The sequence below is a fragment of the Cetorhinus maximus genome, chromosome 1 (genome assembly GCF_964194155.1).
Source record: "Cetorhinus maximus chromosome 1, sCetMax3.hap1.1, whole genome shotgun sequence".
Lineage (NCBI taxonomy): Eukaryota > Metazoa > Chordata > Chondrichthyes > Lamniformes > Cetorhinidae > Cetorhinus > Cetorhinus maximus.
In genome coordinates, this window is record NC_135879.1 from 104,385,417 (window position 1) to 104,412,078 (window position 26,662).

General features: G+C 44.1%; 1 long non-coding RNA gene across 1 annotated transcript in view; it reads right to left on the bottom strand.

Moving 5' to 3' along the window:
• Positions 1 to 1,320: 1,320 nt before the first annotated feature.
• The window catches only part of LOC144686299 (uncharacterized), a 33,816-nt gene continuing 8,474 nt past the window's right edge, over positions 1,321 to 26,662 (bottom strand). The window contains exons 2-3 of the long non-coding RNA XR_013577901.1: positions 13,116 to 13,196; positions 1,321 to 1,456 (exon numbers count right to left, since the gene is read on the bottom strand). This is a non-coding gene — a long non-coding RNA (uncharacterized LOC144686299). The remainder of the gene's footprint in view (positions 1,457 to 13,115; positions 13,197 to 26,662) is intronic.

Below are 26,662 nucleotides of genomic sequence, written 5' to 3' on the forward strand. Positions count from 1 at the left end.
CATGTTCCCCAATTACTATAATGGAAACTCCCATGTCCACTTCCATACTAACAGGTCTGCCATTTACTTTCACTGTGGCAAATATTGTTTCTAACTGTCAGATTAAACAATGAGTAAATGTCTGAATTTGTTGTTGTTTCAGTCTGTTCTACATTGTAGATTTCATTGGGCTTCTTTTGTTTACAAGCCTGCTTGAATCTTTCCTTGCACTGCCTCATTATATGTCTATTTCTGTGACAACAGTAGCATTCGATTTTTTTTAAACTACGAATCGCTAAAAGACTGCTTGTTTCCACTTTTATTAAAATTATTCTTCGATTTCGCTGTTAAGTTATTTTTCTTCTAGCCCCCTCGGCTAACAGGAGCTGTTTCCCGTTTTTCGGCAGAGTCTTGCATTTTCGCATCCTTTTCGGCTGGGGTTTCCCGACCGATGTGGAGGACGGCGCCATTTTGCGCACATTGTTTTGCTTTTGAATCTCTTACTGCGCTTTCCATGGCCAGTGCTATCTCTAGCGCCTTCTTGAAATCCAGATTCACTTTGGACAATAATCTTTTTTGAATAGTGTCCTCATTCACACCACACACTAAACGATCTCTGAGCATGTCGTTCAGAGTCGTACCGAACTCACAATGTTCCGTTAGCTGCTTCAACTTTGCCATGTAGCATGCAATTGTCTCACTGGGGCTCTATTTCGCGAATTAAACCTGAACCTCTGCATCGTGATTGAGGGCTTTGGTTGAAAATGAGGTCTTCACAAGGCTTCACGACATCTACCAATTCTTCAAAATTCTTCTAATCTGGGGCACTGGGTGCCATCAAACTTCAAATCAGACTGTAGGTTTTGCTCCCACATGTACGCAAGAGGATCATTTGCCTCTTCTCTTCCCGTGTGATCTTGTTCGCTTGAAAAAAAGAATGTGAGGCATTCTACATAATGAGACCAATCATCTGTGGCTGGTTCAAAAGGATCAATTTCCCAAATTGTGGCATTTTGAGAGGGGATTACTTCTTTGATTCTAATGGAGCTCGCTACTTACAATCACTGGGCAAGGTACAGTGCCAATTTCTTTCTATCTTGATTTATTGTGTCTAATCCTGTTTTATCCTCATCTCCAGTTTGTTATAAGGTTGGCCGAGTTGCTACTATTGATGATAGCGTTGATCTGCAGATGCTTCTTGGGTGGAAACATCAAGTTTATTTACAATGTACTCAGCAGCAATTACATGTGAGCTTTCAACTCTATCTCTACGCTGATTGCTGAGGTAGCCCGCTCTACTCTCCTTTTGGTTACTACAGATCATGTGATCTTCCTTAACTAGTATTATTCTTAAAGGTCCTTACACACTAAACAACCATAATTACTACAATATCCTTGACCACTGCCCTGACTGCAGCCGCTCGTGCCCAGTGTTTCACCACATCTATTGCCTGGCCAGGTTGTGCCTCTTGGGCATCTGAAAAGAAAAGGCACAAGAGTAAGACTGTGGTACAGGGAGAGGTTTGGAAATGGTGCATGCTTACTGCAGCTTATAAGACACAGTGAGTGGGGGATGAGAGGGAGCTGTGGTTTGAGAAAGAGGATTAGGAATTTGGACACTGTCATCTCCAATGTTTCAACCCTATCATTGGCCATGGCCTCGGCAATGGCAATTCAATTATCCAGCACTGTCTCCTATCTGGGTTTTGGAATGCGCACGTGCAGCTGTCCCCTGGCTTGATAGCAATGACAGAGTGAGGGATATGCCAGGCTATGAGGTTACATACTGTGTTCAAGTACAATTCTGCTGCTGCTGATGGCCCACAGCACCTCATGGATGCCCAGTCTTGAGTTGCTAGATCAGTTCGAAATCTATCCTATTTAGCATGGTACCACACAACACGATGGAGGGTATCCTCGATGTGAAGGCAGGACTTCGGCTCCACAACGACTGTACAGTGGTCACTCCTACCGATACTGTCATGGACAGATGCATCTGCGGTAGGCAGGTTGGTAAGCATGAGGTCAAGTATGTTTTTCTCTCTTGTTGGTTCCCTCACCACCTGCCGCAGACCCAGTCTAGCAGCTATGTCATTTAGGACTCGGAAAGCTCAGTCATTAGTGGTGCAACTGTACCACTCTTGGTGATGGACATTGAAGTCCCCCACCTAAAGGACATTCTGCACCCTTATCACCCGCAGTGCTTCCTCCAAGTGGTGTTCAACATGGAGGAATACTGATTCATCAGCTGAGGGAGGGTGGTACATGGTAATCATCAGGAGGTTTCCTTGCTCATGTTTGACCTGATGCCATGAGACTTCATGAGGTCCAGAGTCGATGTTGACGACTCCCAGAGCAACTCCCTTCTGACTGTATACCACTGTGCTGCCACCTCTGCAGGGCCGGTCCTGCTGGTGGAACAGGACATACCCAGGGACGGTGATGGTGGTGTCTGGGACATTATCTGTAAGGTATGATTCCGTGAGGATGACTATGTCAGGCTGTTGCTTGACTAGTCTGTGAGACAGCTCTCCCAATTTTGGCACTAGCCCCCAGATGTTAGTAAGGAGGGCTTTGCAGGGTCGAGACTGCCATTGTTATTTCCGGTGCCTAGGTCGATGCCCGGTTGTCCGTCTGGTTTCATTCCTTTTAGGTGCACCATGATCCCCATTCCTGTTTTCGGAGGCTATTCAATTTACTCTCTTACTGCTCTAAAATGCCAGGCAAATTGTTTTTCAAGGTAAAAGTGGCACAATTGCCAGCAAATGTAATTTCATTAATGTTCTTTAATTTTGCTGTCTGGAACATTACCAATATTTGTAGGACTGTAACAATTTATTAATTTTGCACAATGTTTATGTGGCAGAGAGGGGAAAAAAATTGTCTGCTGGTGATGAGGTAAGTCCTTCTCTCTCTACCTTTCCTCAAACTTTATCTGTCTATTTCTTTTCCTCCGTGTCTTTCTTTGAGAACATCTGGCTCTCATATTAAAACCTTCTCCTGGCTGTTCTACTCCTGGCAACCTATGAAAGTTTATTTATGTCCAGCACAAACCCGATCCAGCTCACAGTTGGGAGTAATTCTCTTCATCAAAAGCGCCTTTTTCGTATTGAGGTTTTGCCTTCCCTTTAGTTTTTTTACACTTACGTGTAGTTTCAACAAGTGCAGTTTAGAGCAACATTTACTGATAGCAGCGTTCTCAGAAAAGTACAATAATATTAAATGTTCAAAACATAAAGGCAGGGTTCCTTCACCACATAAAACTGAAACACATGAAAAAAAAACATTAAATGACGTGTAAAAAATAATATATTTTCCTTCCATGTCAAAAATGAAATGCTACACATAGTTTGGCAATATATGTGATCCTAGTACAGTAATGGTTTGTCTGAAGATGCAAATGAGAACGATTCCTCTGTAATTCCACAAAGGAAATGTTATTTTGATTTTTGCCACTTCGTGACTCCGGAGTTCTGCTCAAAACTCAGGAAGTTAAAAAGTAGGTAGGCATCACTTGGCAATTGCCAGGAGATAGTGAATAAAGTTCTCTGTTGAGCTGAGGTTCACCAGCATTTTGCGGCCTCTGACACAGTCAGATGTTTAGGCTGTGGAAAAAGATTTTCAAATTATTGAAGTATAAGAGTTTTTCAGCATTTTTTTGATGCATAAACTACCCTTGTACTATTCAGCTTTTATATTTTGTTGATTTGATGCCATTCAGCTGTGATGCAGCAGTACAAACTCCTAATGCTATTCCAGATGTACCATTTGCCTGAAAACTTAATTTACAAAGGCACCACAATAGACTGTTGACATAATTGGCCTTTCATTCTTCATCTAACAATGTAAAGAGCTTTGTTTCTCTGCCATCCATCTTAACACTCAATTTTTGTCATTTTGTGCCTCTCCGGAGGTTTCAGTGAAATAACTAGGCCTGACCTGGAGATTTGTTCATGTTGTCTGCCAGTTCAGACAGGAAATTAGAACCTGGATACATTTCTAAAGCAGTCTGCGCACAGCTGAAATTTTCCAAACCACTTTTCTCGTTTCAGTATCCTTTGAAGACAGATCCTCACTATTTATGTTCATTCATGAAAACTGGAATTGCATCTACCAGGAAATTTACCAAACTATATGAGAATTCATGGGCCTAGGTGTGCAATGAGTAATAGCACTGAGGTGAAAAGCCCTTCCTTTAGATGGCTTTTTAAGTGCTCTCAGTGAAATTACAAAGTCTTCATATAGACTGGTAGACTAGTAACTAGTAGAATAGATAAGGGAGAACCAGTGGATGTGGTGTATTTGAATTTCAAGAAGACTTTTGATAAGGTCCCACATAAGAGGCTAGAGGGCAAAATTAAAGCACATGGGATCGGGGGTAATATACTGGCATGGATTGAGAATTGGTTGACAGACCGGAAACAGAGACTGGGAATAAATTGGTCTTTTTCCAGATGGCAGGCGGTGACTAGTGATCGGTGCTTGGGCCCCAGCTATTCACAATATATATAAATGACTTGGATGAGGAAACCAAATGCAATATTTCCAAGTTTGCTGATGACATAAAACTGGGCGTTCTGAGTTCTGAGGAGGATGTAAGGAGGCTTCAGGGTGCTTTAGACAAGTTGTGTGTGTGGGCAAACACATGGCAGATGCAGTATAACGTGGATAAATGTGAAGTTATACGCTTCGGTGTGAAAAACTAAAAGGCGGAGTATTATTTAAATGGTGATATATTGGGAAACGTGGATGTACAAAGGGGTCTGGATGTCCTTGTACACCAGTCAATGAAAGTAAACAGACAGGTGCAGCAAGCAATTAGGAAGGTAAGTAGTATGTTGGCCTTCATTGCAAGAGGATTTGAGTTCAGAAGTAGGGATGCCTTACTGCAGTTATACAGGGCCTTAGTGAGACGACACCTGGAGTATTGTATACAGTTTTGATCTCCCTACCTAAGAAAGGATATACTTGCCGTAGAGGGATTGCAGCGAAGATTCACTAGGCTGATACTGGGGATGGCAGGACTGTCGTATGAGGGGAGATTAGTTCGACTGGGTCTGTATTCACTAGAGTTTAGAAGGATGAGAGGGGATCTGATTGAAATGTATAAAATTCTAAAAGGGCTAGATAGACTAGATGCAGGGAGGATGTTTCCCCTGGTTGGGGAGTCTAGAACCAGGGGCCACAGTCTCAGGATATGGGGCAGGCCATCTAGGACTGAGATGAGGAAATATTTCTTTACTCAGAGGGTGGTGAACCTGTGGAATTCTCTACCACTGAAGGCTGTGGAGGCCAGATCACTGAGTATATTCAAGAAAGAAACTGATAATTTTTTGGATATATGAGACATCAAGGGGCATGGAGAGAAAGCGGGAATGTGTCGTTGAGCTAGAGGATCAGCCATGATCATACTGAATGGCGGAACAGGCTCGAAGGGCCGAATGACCTACTTCTGCTCCTAGTTTCTATGTTTCTATGACACCTTCCTGAACAGGCATCTGAGCAGCTGAGATGTGTCCATAGCCGCACGGGTGCCCAGCAACCAACTGTAAATTAGATAACATCCCCAGCCCTGAACACTCAAGCAGGATCAGCCCTAGAGGGTCCCAGTGGGTATGATCACAGCATAACTGCTAGGATAACAACCTGTCCAAATTCAGCCACATACTGTTAGACAAGATTCATGTGGGCAGTGATCAGACATGAACAGTCTCACAAATTGATCAAGGGAGATACAATTTCTCAATCAAATTCAGCCTTATTTACGATCTCATGAGAGGGCTGTTAATTCGTGAGATATTTCTTCTGCTGACATTTACTCAGGGAGCCAGGTTGGGACCAGGTTGCTGATAGGATCTTACCAGCCATGTGGAGGCGGCTTTGGTGGTGGGAGGGTGAGGATTTCAGAAAATCTCACATTGTGATCACTCCCTGATGCTATCCCACCTCCGTGCACTCTTACAGGCGTCAGGATCTGAACAGCATCGACTCCCGCCAAATGGTGGCAGCAGCTAATTAAGTGCCTGTGTGAGATTAGATTGGTGATGCTGCCACGATCTTCCAAACGGTGGACAGGCCCCCCGCTGAGAACTCATAGGTGCCTGGAGGCGGTCCCCCAGCTACAGGCCATGTCCAGCAAGGCCTCGTTCAATTTCCCCCTTGGAGCCATGGGTGCCAGACCGCCACAGCTGCAGTCATAGGCCTTCCTGTGGAGGGAAGGGGTGGGGGGATCCCTTCCACAATGACAGACCATACTTACTTTAGCCCTTTCTGAAGTCTTCAGAGGCTGCTTCCCTCTTCAGGTGCCCTCGTGTTCTTCCACCACCACCAGAAACACCCACCTCTCTCACTAGAGCTGTCAGCCACCCACAGCCTCGGGCATTCCAAATGTCTCTCCCTCCTGCGGAGCCTGCCCACTGATTGGGCACAACTCCCAGAGGTGACCTGTTACTAGGAAGATCACACAAGTGGGCAGACCTCAGAAACCATCAGAGGCAGGACCTGGAAGTGGTCCCAGCCCGTGTCTAACATATTTAATCTTCTTAACAGACACTCGGTCTTCAACGTGAGTGTCCTCAACTCCATCCCGCAGTATGCTACCCGCCACCATCTCAGCACAACCCAAACCTGGCACAAGGTAAAAAAGGCCATTTGACAGTTAAAGACGCTTGGTCACTTGACCAGGAAACACCAAGACTGGTTCGATGAGAATGGCCAGGAGATCCAGGAGCTGATAAGCTGCAAGCGCAAGGCATTTCTGAACCTGAAACAGAAACCCAACTCGAGAGCAAGTAAACAGCTCTACAGACAACTGAAGGCTGAGGTCCAGCAAAAAACCCACGACCTAAAGAACAGGTGGTGGGTGGAGAAAGCGCAGGAGATCCAACTGTTAGCTGACAACCATGACATGCCAGGTCTCTTTAGCGCAGTCAAGACCACCTACGGCCTGAGCACCCAAGGCCCCACTCCACTGCTGGCCAAGAACGGAAAGGTGCTCATCAAGGGCAGAGAGGCAGTCAGCACCTGCTGGAAGGAGCACTTCGAAGATCTTAACAGACATTCTGTCTTCAACCGCAGCATGTTACCAGCCACCACGTCAGCATAACCCAAACCCAGCAAGAGGTAGAAAAGGCCATCCAGCACCTAAAGAGCAACAAGAAAGACAACAAGTCTGACTGTAGTAATTACAGAGGAATCTCCCTGCTGTCGGCCATAGGGAAGGCCATCACAAGAATCTTCTTCAATCGCCTTCTCCTAGTGGCTCTAGAGCTCCTCGCAGAGTCGCAATGCGGATTCCATCCACTAAGGGGCACAACGGACATGATCTTCACCGTGCAGCAAATACAAGAGAAATGCATGGAACAGCACCAACCCTTGTACATGGCCTTCTTTGATCTCACAAAAGGTCAATCGCAAAGGATTATGGAGCATCCTCCTCCGTTTCGGCTGACCCCAAAAGTTCATCACTGTCCTCCGCCTGCTCCACGATGACATGCAAGCCGTGATCCTGACCAACAGATCCACCACAGACCCAATCCACGTTCAGGCCGGGGTCAAGTAAGACTGTGTCATTGCACCAACAATCTTCTCGATCTTCCTTGCAGCAATGGTCCATCTCACCCTCAGCAAGCTCCCCTATGGAGTGGAGCTAAACTACAGAACAAGTGGGAATCTGTTCAGCCTCCGCCGCCTGCAGGCCAGATCCAAGGTCATCCTATCCTTTGTTATTGAACTACAGTATGCAGACGATGCTTGCGTCTGCGCACACTCGGAGGCCAAGCTCCAAGCCATTGGCAACACTTACGAGAGCATGGGCCTTACACTAAACATCGTAAGACAAAGGTTCTCTACCGACCTGCCCCCTCCACACCGCACTGCCCCCACCACCATCCCCACCCCCCCACCCCCCCAAGTTATCAAAATCCGCGACGAGACCTTGGACAACGTGGAACACTTTCCTTATGTTGGGAGCCTACTGTCAACAGTGGCAGACTTGATGACGAGATTCAACACCGCCTACAGTGTCCCAGTGCAGCCTTCGGCTGCCTGAGGAAGAGTGTTTGAAGACCAGGACCTCAAATCCAGTTCCAAGCTCATGGTCTACAGAGCAGTAGTGATACCCGCCCTCCTATATGGCTTAGAGACTGGACTATGTACAGCAAGCACCTCAAAACTCTGGAGAAGTATCACCAAGATCCAGCAAACCCATTGGCACAATAGACCCACCAATGTCAGTATTCTCGCTCAGGTCAACACCCCCAGCATAAATGCATTGACCAGTCTCGATCAGCTCCGCTGGGCAGGCCAGATCATCCATATGCCTGACACAAGTCTCCCAACACAAGCGCTCTACTTAAGGGCAAGTGAGCCCCAGGAGGGCAGAGGAAATGTTTCAAGGATACCCTCAAAGCCTCTTTGATGAGGTGCATTATCCCCACTGACATCTGGGAATCCCTGGCCAAGAGTGCCAGAAGTGGAGGAAAAGCATCCGGGAAGCAGCTGAACACCTCAAGTCTCAACACCAAGGGCTAGCTGAAGCTAAGCATCGACAGTGAATCCGGGCACCCCACTCACCCGTTCCCCTTACAACCATCTGCCCCATCTGTGACAGAGACTGTGGGTCATCTGAGAACTCAATTTTAGTGTGGAAGCAAGTCATCCTTGACCTCGAGGAACTGCCTAAGAAGAAGAAAAACTAAGATTCCACCCTCTGTCTGCTGACTGACAACTTGGCTACGGAGAGAAGCTCCAGTGAACTCCAGGCACAGCAAAAGACTCTTGGCAGCCAGGCAATAGAGCAAGAATGATATGTTATTCAGCACTTGCCAATTCATTGGCATCGTAGTCCCATGTGAGTCCAGTTGTGGCCACGTCCACCTCCTCTGCTCTTTTCTAATCAATCACAGTGTCTGTCTACTCTGATCAGCAGCTATGACATCCAATTCCAAGACAATGTGGTCAACCCACTTTAAGGGGCTGATCCTGCCCTGATATTTGTAATTTTTAAACAATTATCTGCCACCTTTATTTACTCACCAATCATTCTCTGAGATCACAACTGTCTCACAAGGTAACAGATGCACCTGCCACTGACCTCACAAAGGGGTCACTTCCACTTGGAGACACAATAGCACTGGAGACTTAGTTTGTCATGGGTGTTAATCCTGTTATTAGGGGCTGGATTTTCATGCCTCTGTCTGTGTAAGAATGGAGGCGGGTAGGATTTAAAGTGATGGGTGGGACATAATTCTGGGATTCCCAGCATATAGGATTCTTATAGCCCCAGGATAAGGGTGTGGATAGTAAGTCTGCACATGGCAATCCCAACCTTGCCTACTCCATTGCAGGGGTCAGCATTTTATGCCCCCCACTCTGCCCCCACCACCCCGCCCCCCACCCCCCACACCCCCCTCCCCCCAACCCCACAATTTTCATGGAGTCAGGCCCATTTTGTATGAAGATATGGCTTCAGAGCAAAGCTGAGTCTGGTGTCAGGAACATTTTGATAGGTAAGTTCAAAAGGTCTTGCCAACTTCAAATGTTATAGTTAGATGCTGTTTGGTAAGTTAAATGTGTTTTAAATGTAGCGGTCGATCAGAGGATTTTGTCGTTGAAAGGTAACTGACCATTAATTTGAAAAGTTATGGCCAGAATTTTCCCGTCAGCGATTTGGGGGCGGGGCCCGCTCACCGACGGGAAAATGATGCAGGATGATGTCAGGAGGAACCCCTGATGTCATCCGGTCCATTTAAATATTTTAGGAAGGCAGGCAGAGAGCGAAATCAGCTGTTTGCCCGCCGACCTGTCAATGGCCAATTGAGGCCATTGACAGAGTAATTAAGATAATTAAAGACCCTGCCCATCCAACCTTAAGGCTGGTGGGCAGGCCAGGAGCCCCAGCGGGCTTCTGATAATACATAAAAACTCATCCACTGGCAGGATGAGGTTTCAAGTCCGTTTTTAAAAACTTTATTAAATTTTATGTGATACTTATTAACATGTCCCATCTCGTGTGACATTGTCACATGAGGAGGACATATTAATAATTTTCTAATTTTTCTATTTTTAAAGTTTTTTAGACTTTTAGTAATCTACCTGAGACTGCACTTAGTCTCAGGAAGCAGTGCGCTCTTTCGTGCGCATGCACGGAAGAGCACACTTTGACAGATGAGGAATCCCTCCACCCCCCCCACACAGGAAGCGCATAACGCTTCCTGTCAGGCAGGCCGCTGGGCGGGCTTTAATTGGCCTGCCCACTCAAAATGGCAGCGGGCCCCGCTTCGGCGGCGGAGTTCGTCTGCCCACCCACTGCCTGCCGAGCCAGTGGGGCCCACCCACCAACCGAAGGCAAAATTCTGCCCTATGTGTAAACATTTAGATGTGGAGATGGTGGCATAGTGGTAATATCACTGAACCAGTAATTTAAAGACCCAAGCTTTGGGAGCATGGGTTCAAATCCCACCATGGCAGCTAATTGAATTTAAATTCAATTAATAAATCTGGAATATAAAACTAGTCTCAGTAATGATGACAATGAAACTATCATTGATTTTTCTTTTGTGCATAAAAACTCATCTGGATCACGAGAAAGTCTGCTACTCTAATCTGGTCTGGTGTACATGTGGTTGACTCTTCACTATCCTCTCAAATGAGCACTTGAGAGCAGGACTGTTTTTTTCAAGGGGAGTTTCAATGGCTGTGTGTTTGATTGACAGTTTTATGAGCTTCTAGGAGGAACATTTTTTCAACTGGAGTTTGAATTGTTTCTTTTTCATGAGCAGTTCAAAGACTTCTCCATGTTGTCATATGGCTCATGATCTCTATACATAGTGGATATTGTGTGAGTGGGTATGAAGGATGCATGGGTGCATGGAAGGGGCATGGGGGAATGGAGGAGGTATAGTGGGTGTGGGAGGGTGAGAAGTAAGGACTAGGGGGCCTAACAATCATGGAGAGAACTTGGCTCATGTTCCAGCGAATGAAGGCGAACCTTCAAGCCAATAAATGTGGCCTTGCCACCATTGCCCAAATTGCTGGACAAATAACAAAAAAACTTCAGAGATTTTCTTTCCTGAAGAACTATTAAAATGGAAATGCTTAAGACTTGACTCAGTAGTATTTCTAATGCAAGTTCACCTTGCAGTGGCAAGGTATGGTAAGCCCATGTCTGAGGCACTGTGAGTTTATAGAGTGGTTGCGTATTAACATTGTGCTTGAATATTTGCATAAGTGAGTTTCTCTGACGTCCAGGTGACAACAGCAAAAGAATACAAGAGGTAAGGAAGTAAGTGAAGCCTTTGTTTTAGTGTTGTGAAGAAATCTATATTTTTGGGTGTGTTTTTGGTGTGGAGCCAAGGTAATTTTGCACCTGGGGAAGTGACCTTTGGTTGACTAGAGATTGTAAAATTTAAGGCACAGAATGTACCAAGAGTTGATACATTCAACTCTGCCTCAGGACAGGGGTGAAACCTTATTGTGAGATATTAACACGTCACTTCAGAGGGAATAGCAACCTGTTGGTGAACAATGGTTGCTCAGGTGTCTCCAGAACCTCAGTTGGCAGCAGAAAATTGCTAGCTTTGTGCTGTTGGGGAGACTGGGGTTAAGAGAAGCCCGGAGCAGTTATCAGCCCAGTGAAGCTGAAATAAACAGCTGCCATTGGCTCCATGAAGCTGGCAATTGTGGGGAAAAAGCCCATGAGCACTGAGGTTTTGCTGAGAGTAGCTAGAGAGCTGGAATTGAGCCGGTAACTAGATGCTGGGGTGCAGCCTTAGGAATCCATTGGGATGCAGTCTTGGGAGAAGAGATTGAGCAACTGGAGGCAAGCAGTTGTTGGAGGAGTCTGAGTTGGAATGGCTGTTGAGGGAAATCAGAAGCTATATCCTTAAAAGACAGGAGTTGAGATCTCTTGTGAAGAAGACAGAGTTAGTTTTTAAGACATTTTGTGACTGAGTAATGTCTGGGTGGGTTGCTATGAAACTGGGGGACCTGTCTTGGTATGTCTGCCATCTAATGTGCAGCTTATGGTGTGTTTGAGCACAGTTTGCCTGTTAATTTATGTTTAATGCATGTTAATTTTGAATGTTGGAGTATAAGATAGATGGTGTCGATCATTGGCTTTGCTGACATATGTATAGAAAAGGTTCTTTTTGTTTAAAACCATGGAATCTTGTAGCTTTATTCTCTTAGTGAGTAACCAAGCTTTCTAATTTTGTTTACCTTAAAACAAAAGTTACAGGTCACTTACTGGATTGTAACAAAATTTGGGGGTCTCGTCTGGGATTGTAACACAATTTGGAGGTCTGGTCTGGGGTTGCAACAGTGTATACACTAGAGCAGTGCCTTCATTTACTCTAGCTGCTTTTGTGGAATCAACAAACCTCTTTCTATACAGTGTGGCAATTCTTGGACTGTCTCATTCAGCCACTTCCTGCCATAAGACATGAACACCTATCTTATGGAGATTCCTGCCCCCATTGTCCAACAGTTGCTCCATTTTAGCCCTGGCCTCTTCTAACAACACCTCCCTGGATGCAACTGAGAAATAGGTGGCATTCTCTGCTTCTGACATTCTCCCCACTCGCAAGATTATTGCTCGTTCAGATATCTTGCATTTGGCTTTCCTTTTCTCCCCTTTAACTAGCTGTCAGATTTTTAAATTTTCAAAAACACTCCATTTCCCTCTCTCTCTCAGCAGTGGCAAGTCAATGAAAAGAAGTATAACCAGTTTTAGCTCACCCTGCTTTGATAATGAAAGCCCTTGGTGCTAAATTCAATGTGTCAATGGGCAGGTGGGAATTACATGGATGGGCAGAACTCCTGCTCTGCCACCAATGGAAGAGGAATCCAGACAGATGGATCAAATGGTTTCCATCTGCCCTAAAACTTCTCTGATTCTATGATGGAAAGCAGTTACCAACCAAACTGATATGGACTTATTGCAAGGGATGAAACAATCTGATACATATGTCAATTCTAAGACTTTATCATTTTATTTTAAAATAGAAAAAACAAATGGACTTTCATTTATATAAGTGCCTTAATTGAAAAAAATCAAGGATATGAGTATTATGCAGAGGCTAAACATTTTCAAACTAAAATCACACCATTATTGAGTTTCCAACAGCAAAACATACCAGTCACCAGTAAACTCCATAATCTTCCCTTTCATTTTTTGCCAAAAAAGAGATCTTCCTTCAGTGCTTGTTTCTTTGAATCTAAAAAATAAGATGAGGATGATATGTCATAATTTGAAGCACCAACTAACAATTAACTAAATTCTAATGGATTTTCCTTTGTTCAATTATCATGAAAATCCATAGGAGGTAGGTAAGAGTTCTACATTGGCCAATAGCAGACACTTCTATTCCACCTGAGGGCACTCAAACTGCTTTCTGTATTAATAAAAGGAACGCAAATTCCTGGGACGATCTTGAGCATTACTGGAAAACCACTATCTGCTTTGAAATGTTGATAGAGTATTGAGTTTTGATCATAAGTAAATTGTACCAGTTGAAGGTGGCAATGAATGGCCTAAAGTACATCTATGAACTTGTTAAATTACTCAGCTAAGGTTATAAAAGTTAAGTATGTAGAATATCCGAAACATATAAGACTTTTTAATTAATTTTAGAACATGCTCAATGTTTCTATTGAAATAATTTTGCTGATAGCCAATTCTTGAATTCAGAAATTTTGTATAATTAACATAGATTTAAGAGCCCATTAGTATTTACATATTTAGGAACAGTGCCTTTATGAACAGTAGCGTAATAGTTACATTACTGGCCTAGATTGCAGAGGTATGGACTAATAATAAACATGAACTCAGGTCCCACAGTGCCAATTTTCAAATTTGAATTCAGCTTTTAAAAACCTAGAAATAGAAGCTGCTGAACTGTCACAAAAAACAACTGGTACATTAGTGCCATTTAATGTCCTTTAGAAAACTCGTGTGTGTAGAACTTAATCAACTTCCTTCTTAAAGTATGATTAAAATATATCCTCTGTATAATAATTGGCTAGATTTTCATTAATAGGGCATTGTGGATATTGGAGAATTGGTTCTATTCATTTTGGCAGGGGAGTAATCCAGTAAAACTAAAATGATGAATGCTGTATTGTCACTTTAAGATGCTTCTTAAATAGATTAACATGGAGCATTTTCATTTGGCATCTGGATGTAAAACTGGTGTTGTCAATTGGACACTCATTGTAAAACAGCCCAATTTTCATTTCCATCAATGTCAATACAAATGAAAATTAGGAGGTGTCCATTATGGGCTGCTGCTCTGCAACACCAGTTTTTTGCCCAGGCAGCAAGTTGAAACAGTAGCTCTCAGGCTAGAATATCAATGGCTGAGAGTACCAGGATTTCGATTGTTAACAAGTACTTCTCCCAGTATCTGAATTGCCGTTGAGCTAAAAGGTGCAGATTTGATCATAAACTTCTATTGACACAGATTCTGGGGTTAGCAATGAAGCAAGGGGGCTCACTGCTGACCTCAAAGTAATTCCTGCTGAGACTACAATCTCTCTGCTGAGTATCTCATCTCTATCACCTTGCAATAATATTGCAGCTGATTGTAGCATTCTTTACTGGGGAGTTCCCAGTGTGAAGCCGGAATCTTGTCATCAGGCTGTCCAAGCAGCCAATCACGTTAAAGGATTTTCACATCCAAGCAGGAAAGAAAAACAGTAAATAAGTCACTTTTAAAATTTGAAATAGAGCATATTAAAGATTGGGATATACATGAGGTGAAGGTAGAAGCTAAAATTTTCTGAGAACAGTTTTTCTAAAATAAAATTATTACAAAAATTTACTTTAAATAATCTATAAATTAATCACTTAACAGTACTCCATGTATATAAAATTACTTTACTGGGCCGCTTATGTTCATTAATCGCTTCACCATTAAAAATCCCAGTTGTACCTGATTGAACAAGGTGTAAATTTTTAAGGGATTTCTAACAGCGATGTGGGAGCACAGAAAGTTGAAGTTGTCACTTATTTCAGTGGTTGCCAAGTCTCTTAATCTAGCTGTCTCTGAGATGCAAAATGTTGCTACCTGTCCAAGTTACTGTGCTTAAAAATAAAGAACAATGATCCAGATCTTCCAGTCTCCGGGTCATCGGAGACCGGACATTCCCCACAAGATGTGGGCCGGGGTCCCACGAAAGTCATGATATGCTGACCTCCATGGGAAATACCCAGGAAGTTTGAACTTCAATGGGCAATTAGCCTGCTCCCCAAGACCCTCCATGAATGTCCCCAAATCTGAGTTAGAGTCGAAGACTTGCGATAGTTCTTATGTACTTACCTGGATCGTTATCGAGGAAATGTTAGACAGATTAAAATTTAGCCTAACTCCTGGGTAACTACAGAACTGAACCCCCACCAACTCCCCCCTCAACACCCGCCCCCTCTGCCTACCCCTCTGACCGCCCCCCCCCACCGAATAACCCCCTGATCCCCCAACTACCCCACCTGACCTCCCCCCGACCACCCCTCCCAACCATTCCACTACTCCCCTCCAAACCACCCAACTACAACCCCCGACAACCTAGCTACCCCCAACCTAACCTGACTACCACCCATCATTCGACTACCCCTCTAACCCAACTTGACTATTCCCCAATCTGACCACCTCTCTCAATCTGACCTGACTACCCCGACCCACCTACCCACTCACCTACTAACCCTCCTCACCCAACTACCACCTCGCCCACCTGCCACCTTACTCACCTAATACCTCGCCAACATGCCACTCTACCCACCTACCACCCTACCCACCTACCTACTTACCTCAACCACCCTAGCCACTTATCTCATGCACCTACCCATCCTGCTACCCTACCCATTCACTTATTCATCCACTCACCATGTGGGCAGCAGGTGCATAGGAACACAACACCTGTAAGTTTGACTCCAAGTCACACACCATCCTGACTTGGAACCATATCGCTGTTCCTTCACTGTCGTTGGTTCAATGTCCTTGAACTCCCTCACAAACAACACTTTGAGTATACCTACATCACATGGACTGCAGCAGTTCAAGAAGGCAGCTCACCACCACTTTCTCAAGAGCAATTGGGGATGGGCAATAAATGCTGGCCTAGCCAGCAACACCCACATTCCAAGAAAAAATAAAAAAACACCTATTCACTTACATTCACACTGGACCTTTAAACTTATCATATGGCAGCTAGTGCTGTAAAAAGGGGGTGTCCTGAGACCAGCCCTTACTCTCCAGCACTGCGACAGAGTTTTTGGAGGGATGCTGTGCTCCACATTTCTAGTTAAAGCCGAGCTCGAAATACCTGACAAGAAATTCAGAGCAGTGTCAAGGCAGGGGAAAGTTCAAGTGGAGCAGCAATCCGATGATGATTGCAGCTCCTCAGAAGATCCAGGCCAGTATTTATGTTGCCCATCATTTGAAAACAATTATTGGAGATTATATTAACTTTATACCAGCTTAACAACTTTTGTGGTGATGGTTTAATACACTATGGTTAAAAACTATTATATATTCACATTTTCTGACTAGGAATTCACTGCTTATTTTTAATATTTATTCCATTTATCAAATGAGTTCCTCTGATTAGAAAAAGTTGACTTGAACATATGCTGTCCTTTGATTTATGACTTTCATAGACTCTAAAAAATATTTTTATTTTCTACTATTAAAATGAAGTAGTCGCCCATTCTCTTTCTCATAGTTGATGAAGTAACTCTTTCTCTTTTCCATTATCTTATTCAATGAAATTTTCTTCAGTTCCCAGTGTGGTAGGAAGAGAGGAAGATGAATAGTAACCAAGGAAAGGTATTTCATCCAAAATCTCACATAAATCTTGGGTAGCAGCTTTCCTTTGCACACACACACTAACCTATCTTCAGGATTTCTAATATCTGTTAATAATAATAGAGCTTGTGCAATGCCAAATGAACCGATAGGAAAAATGAACCTGAGAACAAACCTTCAGAATATTACTTCATTCTAAGCTGACATTACGCTGTCTTGTATTTTCAATGATGAACTGCACTGTTGAGTTTGATATTAAATAAGTGATTTCTTAGAATCCAAGTGTCAAAAAATTATTCTCTTGAGAGTAAGTACAGAGATTTCAACATATAAATGAAACGATAAATCAGAATCCAAAAATAGTACTGTACTGTCTTGAAACTTCAAACTACCAATTATTTTTCTTGGAATTAGCCCTCTACATTCTCTAACTTCATTGCAAATAAAAGTAACTTTCCATTATTTATTGTACATTCGTCCATCATCCATATACCAGAAAAATTGATAACAAATGAATGTAATGGGGTAGGATTATCAAAATGATTAGATAAGGATGGTAAAGGGTTATGGGACTGTTGGCCTATTGGGGATGGAACAAATTGTTCACGTGAAGATTTCTTGGAGCATGAAACGCCGATCGATCGATGTTACTGCAGCTCTTCCTTCTCCACATTCTCCTGCCCAGCTGCTGGTCAGGGATTGTCCCTTATCAACACAAAGTTATTCTGCCTGCAACATACAGCCACTAAAGTAATCCCTGAATGGTCCAGGCAGTAAAGAGCTGCTTCAGCACACTGAGTTCGATTTCCATAGACTGCACCCACATTTCCTTGTTTGATCCTCATCACCAGCCTATTATCTTTCCCGATAAAAGCAAAAAACTGCGGATGCTGGAAATCTGAAACAAAAACAAAAATACCTGGAAAAACTCAGCAGGTCTGACAGCATCTGCGGAGAGGAATACAGTTAACGTTTCGAGTCCGTATGACTCTTCACCAGAACTTAGAGTCATACGGACTCAAAATGTTAACTGTATTCCTCTCCAGAGATGCTGTCGGACCTGCTGAATCTTTCATGATAGTTCAGCTTATGTACTACCACAGGCAATGGCACTTTGGACCTGCAGACTCCTGCCATGAGGAAGGAACTATAGATATGCCTACTGGAGAGAGAGACTCAGTGCTCTCTCCAATATAACAGTGAACTGTGTTATGTCGATGATGTTACCCACTGCAATCTGGAATGACCTTATAGCATGAAGGTTAAGTGCCTGAATGAGCTTAACAGCCACAGGGCTGTTTATGTCCTGGCTTGAGACAAAAGATGTGGATGATGTGCTAGGTGACATAGTTCAGCGATAGTCTCCTTTGTGAGATGAAACTACAATGTCTCAGTGAAGTTGCGGTAGGAGCAGTGCTCCCTGAACACCTGCTGTGGGTATGGCCTCTTACACAGATCCCTCCACCTCTCTCCTGGACTGCTTGACTGCTCCTCATCCTCACCTGACCACCACTACATCAAAAGGTGTTCAGCATCAACAAAATTTTGTTAGCAGAAGTCAGAAATCAGTTTTAAATCTCAGAAAACAGGCAAAACAAATGGCCATAAGTTATCACCAACCTAAAATAACGGGGAACAAAACCTTTAAATTGCACTACTGAAGGCTCTTTGCTGTCTGTTAATGCCATGAGCTGTCAAGCAAGTTTATCATATCCTGAGTCATGTCCTAAGGCTTACTAATTTCACAAAAGGGTCCTATTAACAAGCACAACTGTTCCAGTGCATGCTCTAGATAAGTATGGAGGAGCCCAATCCATATGGTAGGTGGCAAACTTCTACTGTGGAATTAGCATGCATCATATCAGATCCTTGGGTACTTTACACCTGTAAATGAGAGTGGCGTATTCACAGTTCTAAGCCCCAATGAGTCCTCATTAGGGGAGTTATGTCAGGTGTGTGGAGAGGGGGCTGTGGGTGGAGGTATTGAGTGAGATGTCCTCAGGCTCAGTGCTACGACTACAAATCATTCTGGTTTACATAAATGACCTGGATTCAGAAACTCAATCATCTCTTATCGATTCACATTTGCAGCGTAAAAATAATATGATCTGGAGTTCAAAGTAAGCAGACTAACTTTAACTTTTGGTGTAATTGTAATATTATTGAATAATTAATTTTTAACACTAAAATTCCACTGTGCTGAGTTAGTTGCATTGCACAATTAAAGGTTTTGGAGCATTCAAATTTATTTTCGGCAAAACTGAATTTAGGTTGACAGGGGTAGAATGCATAGCATTCGATTTGATATATCATACCTTAAAGGGGGCGCTGCCATTTCACCAAAACATAATTTTTTTTCAAGAGGTGAAAAGTAAGATTGCCTAATTTAGTGATACATCTATTTAAATAATATAGGGGAAGAGGTCGAAGGGAGAGAAGGCACAAAAGGCACAGGCAGTTTAAGAGATGAATTGAATGAATAGCAAACAATCTTGAGACACATTCTAAGCATTGATATGAAGGTACCCATTTCAACACCACACCTAGTATATTGTGCAAAATTTTAAGAGGAGATTCTATTCATGACCACAGGGATGTAATGGAAACTATGTGTACCTTTCATTGATTGGAGATCAAGATCTTATGGAAGTGCATTAATGTGTTGTTGCAAGATCCTTTCTCAATAGGAGTAACATGATTCCTTTCCCAGGTGGCTTTAATAGAGTTACAGTTTTCTATATGCCACTCAAAAACAAATCAAAAATCCGAACAATCAATTCAGTCCAGAACTTTCTAAACAAGAAGTGGTCGTGGGACATGAAACCTATTTTATGTACTGAAAGTAAAGTGAAATAAGAAATGGCAAAGTTATAATTGCTTAGAGGGGTAAGCACACACAATGCATTCAATATTGTACCCATTACTTGATAATTACTGTTACTTCCTTTCCTCAAAGAACAATGTGGCATTGGATCACCCTTTGTAGCTCATGGTGACAATCAAGGCAGAAGACTTACAAAAAGCCCCTCATTAAATTCATACTCACTTTCTGATCACAACTTATAAATATTTTGCCTCATAATTTTTTTTATATAACAAAATCAAGCAGACACTCTGGGGGTAGTTATAAACTCACTTGACAGGAAATTAATGGGATTTGATCAGCTGCCCATTTTACATCCTGTCTGATTTATTTTCTGTTGACTTCAATAGAAGTAAAATTTGGCGGCATGGAAAATGGGCTGCAGATTGGATCCCGCCAGTATCTCCTGGGGTGGGTGAGGTTAAAGTTACTCCCACTTTTTCTAATTTAAAGTAGGCAGTAGATTTGAGGGTAGAATTAATCATTTTACACAGCAACTTGGTCATGCCTTTTCATGCAAATGTAAGGTAAAATATAATTAATTACCAAAGATGAAAAAAGGGATAAATTGGAGAGGGTTATTGATCATAAAGATGTTAGGGCATAGCCAATGGTAAATTCTGAGCTGCTCAAATCCCAAAGGGAAACTTGAAACAACTGCCACAACTGTTTTGCAATTTGTATATATTTCAAGATGTGGGCTTTCAATTCATTAAAAAGAAGGCCACTAAGTCTTATAGGTTTCTTACAAAACTAAATTAAACTTTTATTAATAGAAGAAATGATTTTAAGCACATACACAGATTTACAAATTACTACCATGATAACTTCTAAATCCCCTAATTCATCTAATTCCCAGTTACACCTACATCAAGGCAACAGTGAGACACAAAAGACCCAGGCAAAGTAACACACAATAACCTGAACAGTCGAATTCAAAGTGATTTTCTCAGCTTCGGTTTCTTGTAGACAGCAGCTTGAGGCTTAGATGCTGGAGCTTCCTCACACTTGTTAGATCTTAGAATGTCTGCCCTTACACACACAGTCTTCTCTCCTTTAAACATATTTTCCCCTTTGAATGCAAATTCCCATTGTTCCACTATGTCTTTGGACTTTACCTTTCTAATAATAAAAATCTACCATAGTACCAATTTTACTAGTAATCTTTGGGAAAAATATACACAGGCAGAATTTTTCCCTTGGTGTGTGGGCTCAGCAGGGGCATGCGGGGGCAGTCGGGAAGCTGAGTGCCACCCGCGATCAGGCCCGGAAGGCAATTTCATGCTGGCAGGCCAATTAAAGCCCGCCCAGCATAAAACACGAGTGGCAGCACTGGGCGCTACCTGTGCAGGCGGGTGAAGGAGTGTAAGCTGGGCGAGCACGCTTTGTAGATGCGCACAAGTGCTCGCTACATAATCTCCCTGAGGCAGCCTCTGCCTCAGGGAGATGAACTGATTTGGAAAAAAAATTAAAGATTTGATAAACGTTATGAAACATGTTCCCTCACATGTTTCACATGAGCAGGGACAAGTTGTTTATGAAAAACTAAAGTTTTTATTTAATTTTTATTTGTTTTTGGAAACCTCATCCCACCCATGGATGAGGTTTCCAAAAAAGTGCAAAGGCTGCTTGGCCTTTTCGCCTTCCCACCAACGGTAAGGTTAGATGGGCAGCGAAAAGTTTCCTTCAATTACCTTTTAAATGGCCTTAATAGGCCTTTTAATTGTCGGCAGGTTTGCTGCCAACTCTGGCACATGCCCACTGACTGAAGTATCGCAAGAGTGCGCATTGACGTCGAGATGCACGCTAGACGTCATCGCACGTCATTTTACGCTCAGTCAGGTCTCAGAGGAGGATTTTTCTGGTTGATGCATAGAAAAAGACTGATGAGTATGCACACAGAATGCTTCGTGCACAGGCAGGCCTGCCAGAAAACCAGCTGTCATAATCAAGGTGCACAGAGGAGTCGCATTCCAACTTAGCACAGGGCTTTGTGCAGAGCTTGAAACCCATTTTTTCATTGTGTAGAAGTGATGTCCAGCTCCATGAGAAAACATGCAGAGCTGATCATGATGTAAATGTCTCAGCTTCCATTGCAACACAGGCTGAAGCTCTGAGTGAGGTTATGAAACCTTAGCTTGTTGCCTTCCAAGCTCAGACTGCTGCCATCATGGCTGCAATTCCAGGGTTGAAGGGACTTGCAGGATGTTACTGCAGTCCAATAACCTTTCCTCCAAAATATTTCCAAGATTGCTGATGTGCTGCCCTGGAGCAGTGCAATGGTTTCCTGGAGCACAATCCTGCTGTCCTCGCTCAAAATGACAGCATTCATCCTCTCACCACTGCCACTCCACCAGGGCCCTTGATGTTGCCTGTCAGTCAATCAGCCCAGATAGCAGCCACCCATACTGAGATGGTGCCATTCAGAGCTGAGCCTTCAAGGCCAAGATCTATTCAAGGTCATCTTGTAAAGCCATTTACAGTCTCCCCCACTGAAAGTCAGCAACCTTCCAGCAGCCATGCTGTAGCTATGGTGTAGCACTTCACAGGAGCACTAGAACAGAAAGAAAGCAGAAGAGGCACTAAGGGTATGCATTAGGGTAATTAATTGGCCTTTGTTTGAAATATTAGAATGGTTTCATATATATAGTTGGTTTGAAATTTTTTTTGATGGCTTTGATTGGAACATTGTGGTCAAGTGGACACCTATGATGGTCAGTAACAGAGAATGGGCAATTGGAGTTGCAGTTACTTGAATTGCAATTGGATGAGCCAATCATGGAAAGCTCGGGTGGAAAAGGATTGCCTGGTATGTCTTCTCCCTTCCGCCTCCTCCTGTCTCTTATAAAAGTTTTTTCTCCTCTGTGTTACCTGTCCTCATTCTCCCTGCTATGCTGTAGGCCAAGGGGGATACAAAGTACAGCCAGTGGTATGAGCAGAACCCTTGCAAGTCAAGACCAAGTCCTTGAGCAAGTGCCACATGACTTGCTGTAGACTTCACCAACTCTTCTACTAACTCAACAGCAGCAAGAAGAAATCAATCAGCAACCAACCTGAAAATTAGCAATGATCCCTTTAAGAGGTGCTGAATGCAAATTCAATTGTGCTAGGTTAAGAGATAGCATTGCGTGGAGCAGAGTGCTCAGTGATGGTGTTGCATCGTTCAAATCAGTGTTGCATTCATATTTACATCATGGTTTGAATACTCTGCAATTTTCTGGCATATATTCCTAGTGTCCGCACTACCGCCCTTCCCAAAATGGCCTCTAGTGTGGCCTGCAGGGGAAACAGGCCTGCACAGCCTGTTATTTAGGCCTGAATTTTTCGCATGGCGGGATCTCGCTTCCCACCATCCAACAAGTCGGCGGGGAATACATCCCCGCTGACTCCGAGCACCCTGCAGCCATTTCACATCCAAATGAGCGTTAAGTGGCTGCGGGCAGGACTTCCGCCTGTCACTCAGGAGTAAGTCCCACCTTAGAGAGCTACCAGCCAATCAGACAGCGCTGCAAGTAGACAGAAGAAGAAATGCAGCAGGACGTCGGAGCCTTAATCCAGAAGCAGAGGCCCAGGTAAGCTCAAGGCATCAGGGGGTGGGGAAGGTAGGGAAGGCCTTGTGTGCTTGTGTGTTGGGGAGGGGAGGAGGGGGGGGGGGTTGCGCAGCACAAAGGAGGTCTTCGGGGTCCTGGAGGAGAGGCCCAGTGTGGGGGGAGGGAGGATCGGAAGCCACCAGATCTTAAGTGGGGGGCGGGGTCACCCAACTACAAAAGGGGGCTTCTGATGGAGACACCTCCCCGTCCATCCCCAACTTCCCACTTGAGATATAACTCTTCTTTTTTGGGCTTCCCCCATGGAAGTTCAATCTCCCGCCAGCCTAAAAATTGAGGCTGGGCAAAAAACAGCCCTTAAGTGGCCAATAATTGGCCTCAATTGGGGCAAGGGCAGGCTTCCTGTCCAAGGCTTTGCCCGCCCCAGTATAAAACCGCCCCATGGTAGGGGTGAGTTGGAACCCAGAGGGAGCCCTGTCTCTTCAATTTCATGTTTCCGCCACCCCTCCCCTCCACCGCCTACAAACCCACGGACGGAGGAGCATAAAATTCTGACCTTAATTCATCACAGATCACTCTTTTCCAATGTAAACCTCTTCTTCAAAAAATGTTAAGTTTGTTATCATTATTAATAACACTTTCTGGTGTGTATACTTTATAAATGTATTTTCCTCAGTGCTACATTTCATTGATTACTTGCATCATAAGTCGAATAAAAGAGATGTCAAGATGTGCATCAATGTATTTGAAAGTGTTGAGTCCTGCTCATTTGCTGAAAGTGCAGTAGAACAAGATTCCCAACTTCTGCTGAGTATAGACTCTGGTCCCATCCCAAATCTCAAATTCGGGTTCACTTTAATATTCAGGCTGGGCAGCCAATACTGTAGCAGAACACAAAGCATACATCCAGAGGAGGTGTCAAAAATATCAGAATAGCACCCTGCTTTTCAAATGGCAGGAAATCAGAGGCCCATAACACAGTAGAATGAAGAAAAATCTTTTACACAGAAAAAAACAGGGGCCTGAATTTTTCACTCGTCGGGCGAGCGCAATCAGCAGGCCCGGGACAGAAGGGAAATGGATCCCCAACCACGATCGGCCCCTGACCACGATTTCACGTTGGCTGGCCAATTAACAGTCAGCCAGTATGAAAGCATGCTGAGAAAGGCTCAGCGCTGCCGGTGGGAGCGAGAAGAGGGTGGGTGCCGACATCACCGCAGGTGCTGGTGAGCACTTCCAGTGAGCTCTCTGAACGCAGACGGCTGCCTCAGGGAGCTGCAGACCTCCACAGAATAGACAAAACAATAAAAAAGCTGCAAAATATGTCCATGCAGCACAATCAAGCACCTGAAAGCATATCTCATAAAAAAACCAGTCCCCAGATATATTTTATTTCCCCACAGAGATTTCATCCCGCCCTGGGTCGAGGTTTGAGCAAAAACATAGAGGCCGCCTGGTCCATCCGTCAATGTAAAAGTGGACTGGCCAGGTAAAAACACTTTCAATTGCCTCCTTAATGAGCTCAATTGCCTGCTTAATTGTTGGCAGGCCTGCGCGGCAGTTAGAAGCGCGCCTGCCAAGCAAGATATCGCGTGAGTGCGCGATGACGGTGGGACGCTCGCCCGACATCATTTCACACTATTTCGCGGCAGGACGGGCCGGGCGTGTGCCCGCCCACAGTACGTAAACTTCTAGCTGGGGTCTGCATTTTCAGGTAATGAAACCCCATTCTGTGAAATGTTTTTGGGACCCTGAAATGGCCTGGTATAGAATCCATGGCTTCTTGGCAGGACTGGAATCAACTGGGCCAAAGAGTGGCATGGTGAGCAAAACTCCTGGAATCGCTCCTAGCACAACTCCTAAATCCTTGCAGGATGTAAGGGGAGATGGTGGAAGACACCATCCCCCTACAATCAGGATTTTAGGCAGAGTGTAAATGAAGCAGAAATCTGGCTGATTTAGGTTCTCCTCCAATGTCCCGCACTACAGTGGGTGCAACTCCTAATTTCTGTCATCCTCCAATCTCAGAGTTTCAGGCTCATTGTATCGAGGTATTTAGTAAAATAGTTTTTCAATTATTTCCAACAAAATGGGCACTGTTACAAATCTCACTGTCACGCTACTGATACTCAACTCTCCACAGCCAGCTTAGTTGCATATTAATTCACTGGTAATTTACTTCAGGGTTCTCTCAGTTGGCTGCTGTAACCTTAACACTGATTGTTTGCTAAAGCCAGATATGTTCTCTTCTATCTTCAGATGCAAGTATGCAGATACATGCAAGCAGGTGTCGTCAAAATCTGGTGCAACTAGAGCTGCCTGGTATCCCTCGTCCTCTTCTTCCACAAAGCTGGGAAGGGATTCCCAATGGGGAACACATGAATTGCCCAAATGGATCTGGAAGAAAACAAGAAAAGGAGCAAAGCTCTTGCTGCAAAAGCTCATGGGCACAGAGCCCTTAATAAGGAAAGAAAGTTGAGGTAGAATTGGTCTTAAAGCTGCTAAACAAATCATCTCGCTCACCGTCAATTATGACGTCAATTTTCTTTTTATTGAGTAAATAGTCTGTACACTGTTATTTTCCGATACAGTTCAACACCAGATACCCTAAAACATCATTATTATAAAGGCGTCCTTACAATTCCGTGTTTTACCAATGTAAGGAGGCATAACAACAAGAGACCCACATGACTTAAATATCATCATAAAGCTCTCTGGTATTTTTCCCACTGCTCCAGAACCAAACAGAAGCTCAAGGGCAGAATTTTCCTGTTGGCGTGCAGGGGCGGGACCCGCACGCCGACACGAAAAATGACGCGCGGTGATGTCGACCGCGCGTCCCACTGTCACCGTGCACCATCGCGATATTTCGTTGGACGGGCACGCAATGATATCCGATGTGCACCCACCATTAATTAACGGGCCACTTAAGGTCTTTGAGGCGCCAATCGACGGTGATTTTTAAGCGCCCTTGCGATCTTCATGTCGGCACACGGACGCAATGGGCAGGGGGGTAGGACACATTTATATAAACCTCAGCCACGGGTGGGATAAGAAGGCTCAGTGGGGTCGCGAGTCTGCTCTGTCAAATATTGATTTTTCAAAGTGGCTGATACTTGTCTGTGTTCAAAACACATACCAGCTGCTTGGTCTGGACTCACAACCTCCAGGTCAGCACTCTGCAGTGAGGAAACCTTTTTGGGCCTGCAGATTTCAGGAAGCCTTCGTTAGCCTGGGAATGGGAGCTGAACTCTCCACTGGAGGCACCTCTGTGAGGAGGAAGGGAGGGCTAGAAGGGGGAGGAGGCCAGGAGTGCACATTCAGCTTCCAGGGGAGCCACCTTTGGGAGGACAGGCGCAGGCACAAGGGGTGCAGGGCGAAGAGGTAGTCCAAGGTGGAAGGGGCCGCAGAAGATGCCATTATCCTGCTGCTAGGGTATACAGGCGGCAAAGCAGCTAACTGAATATGTC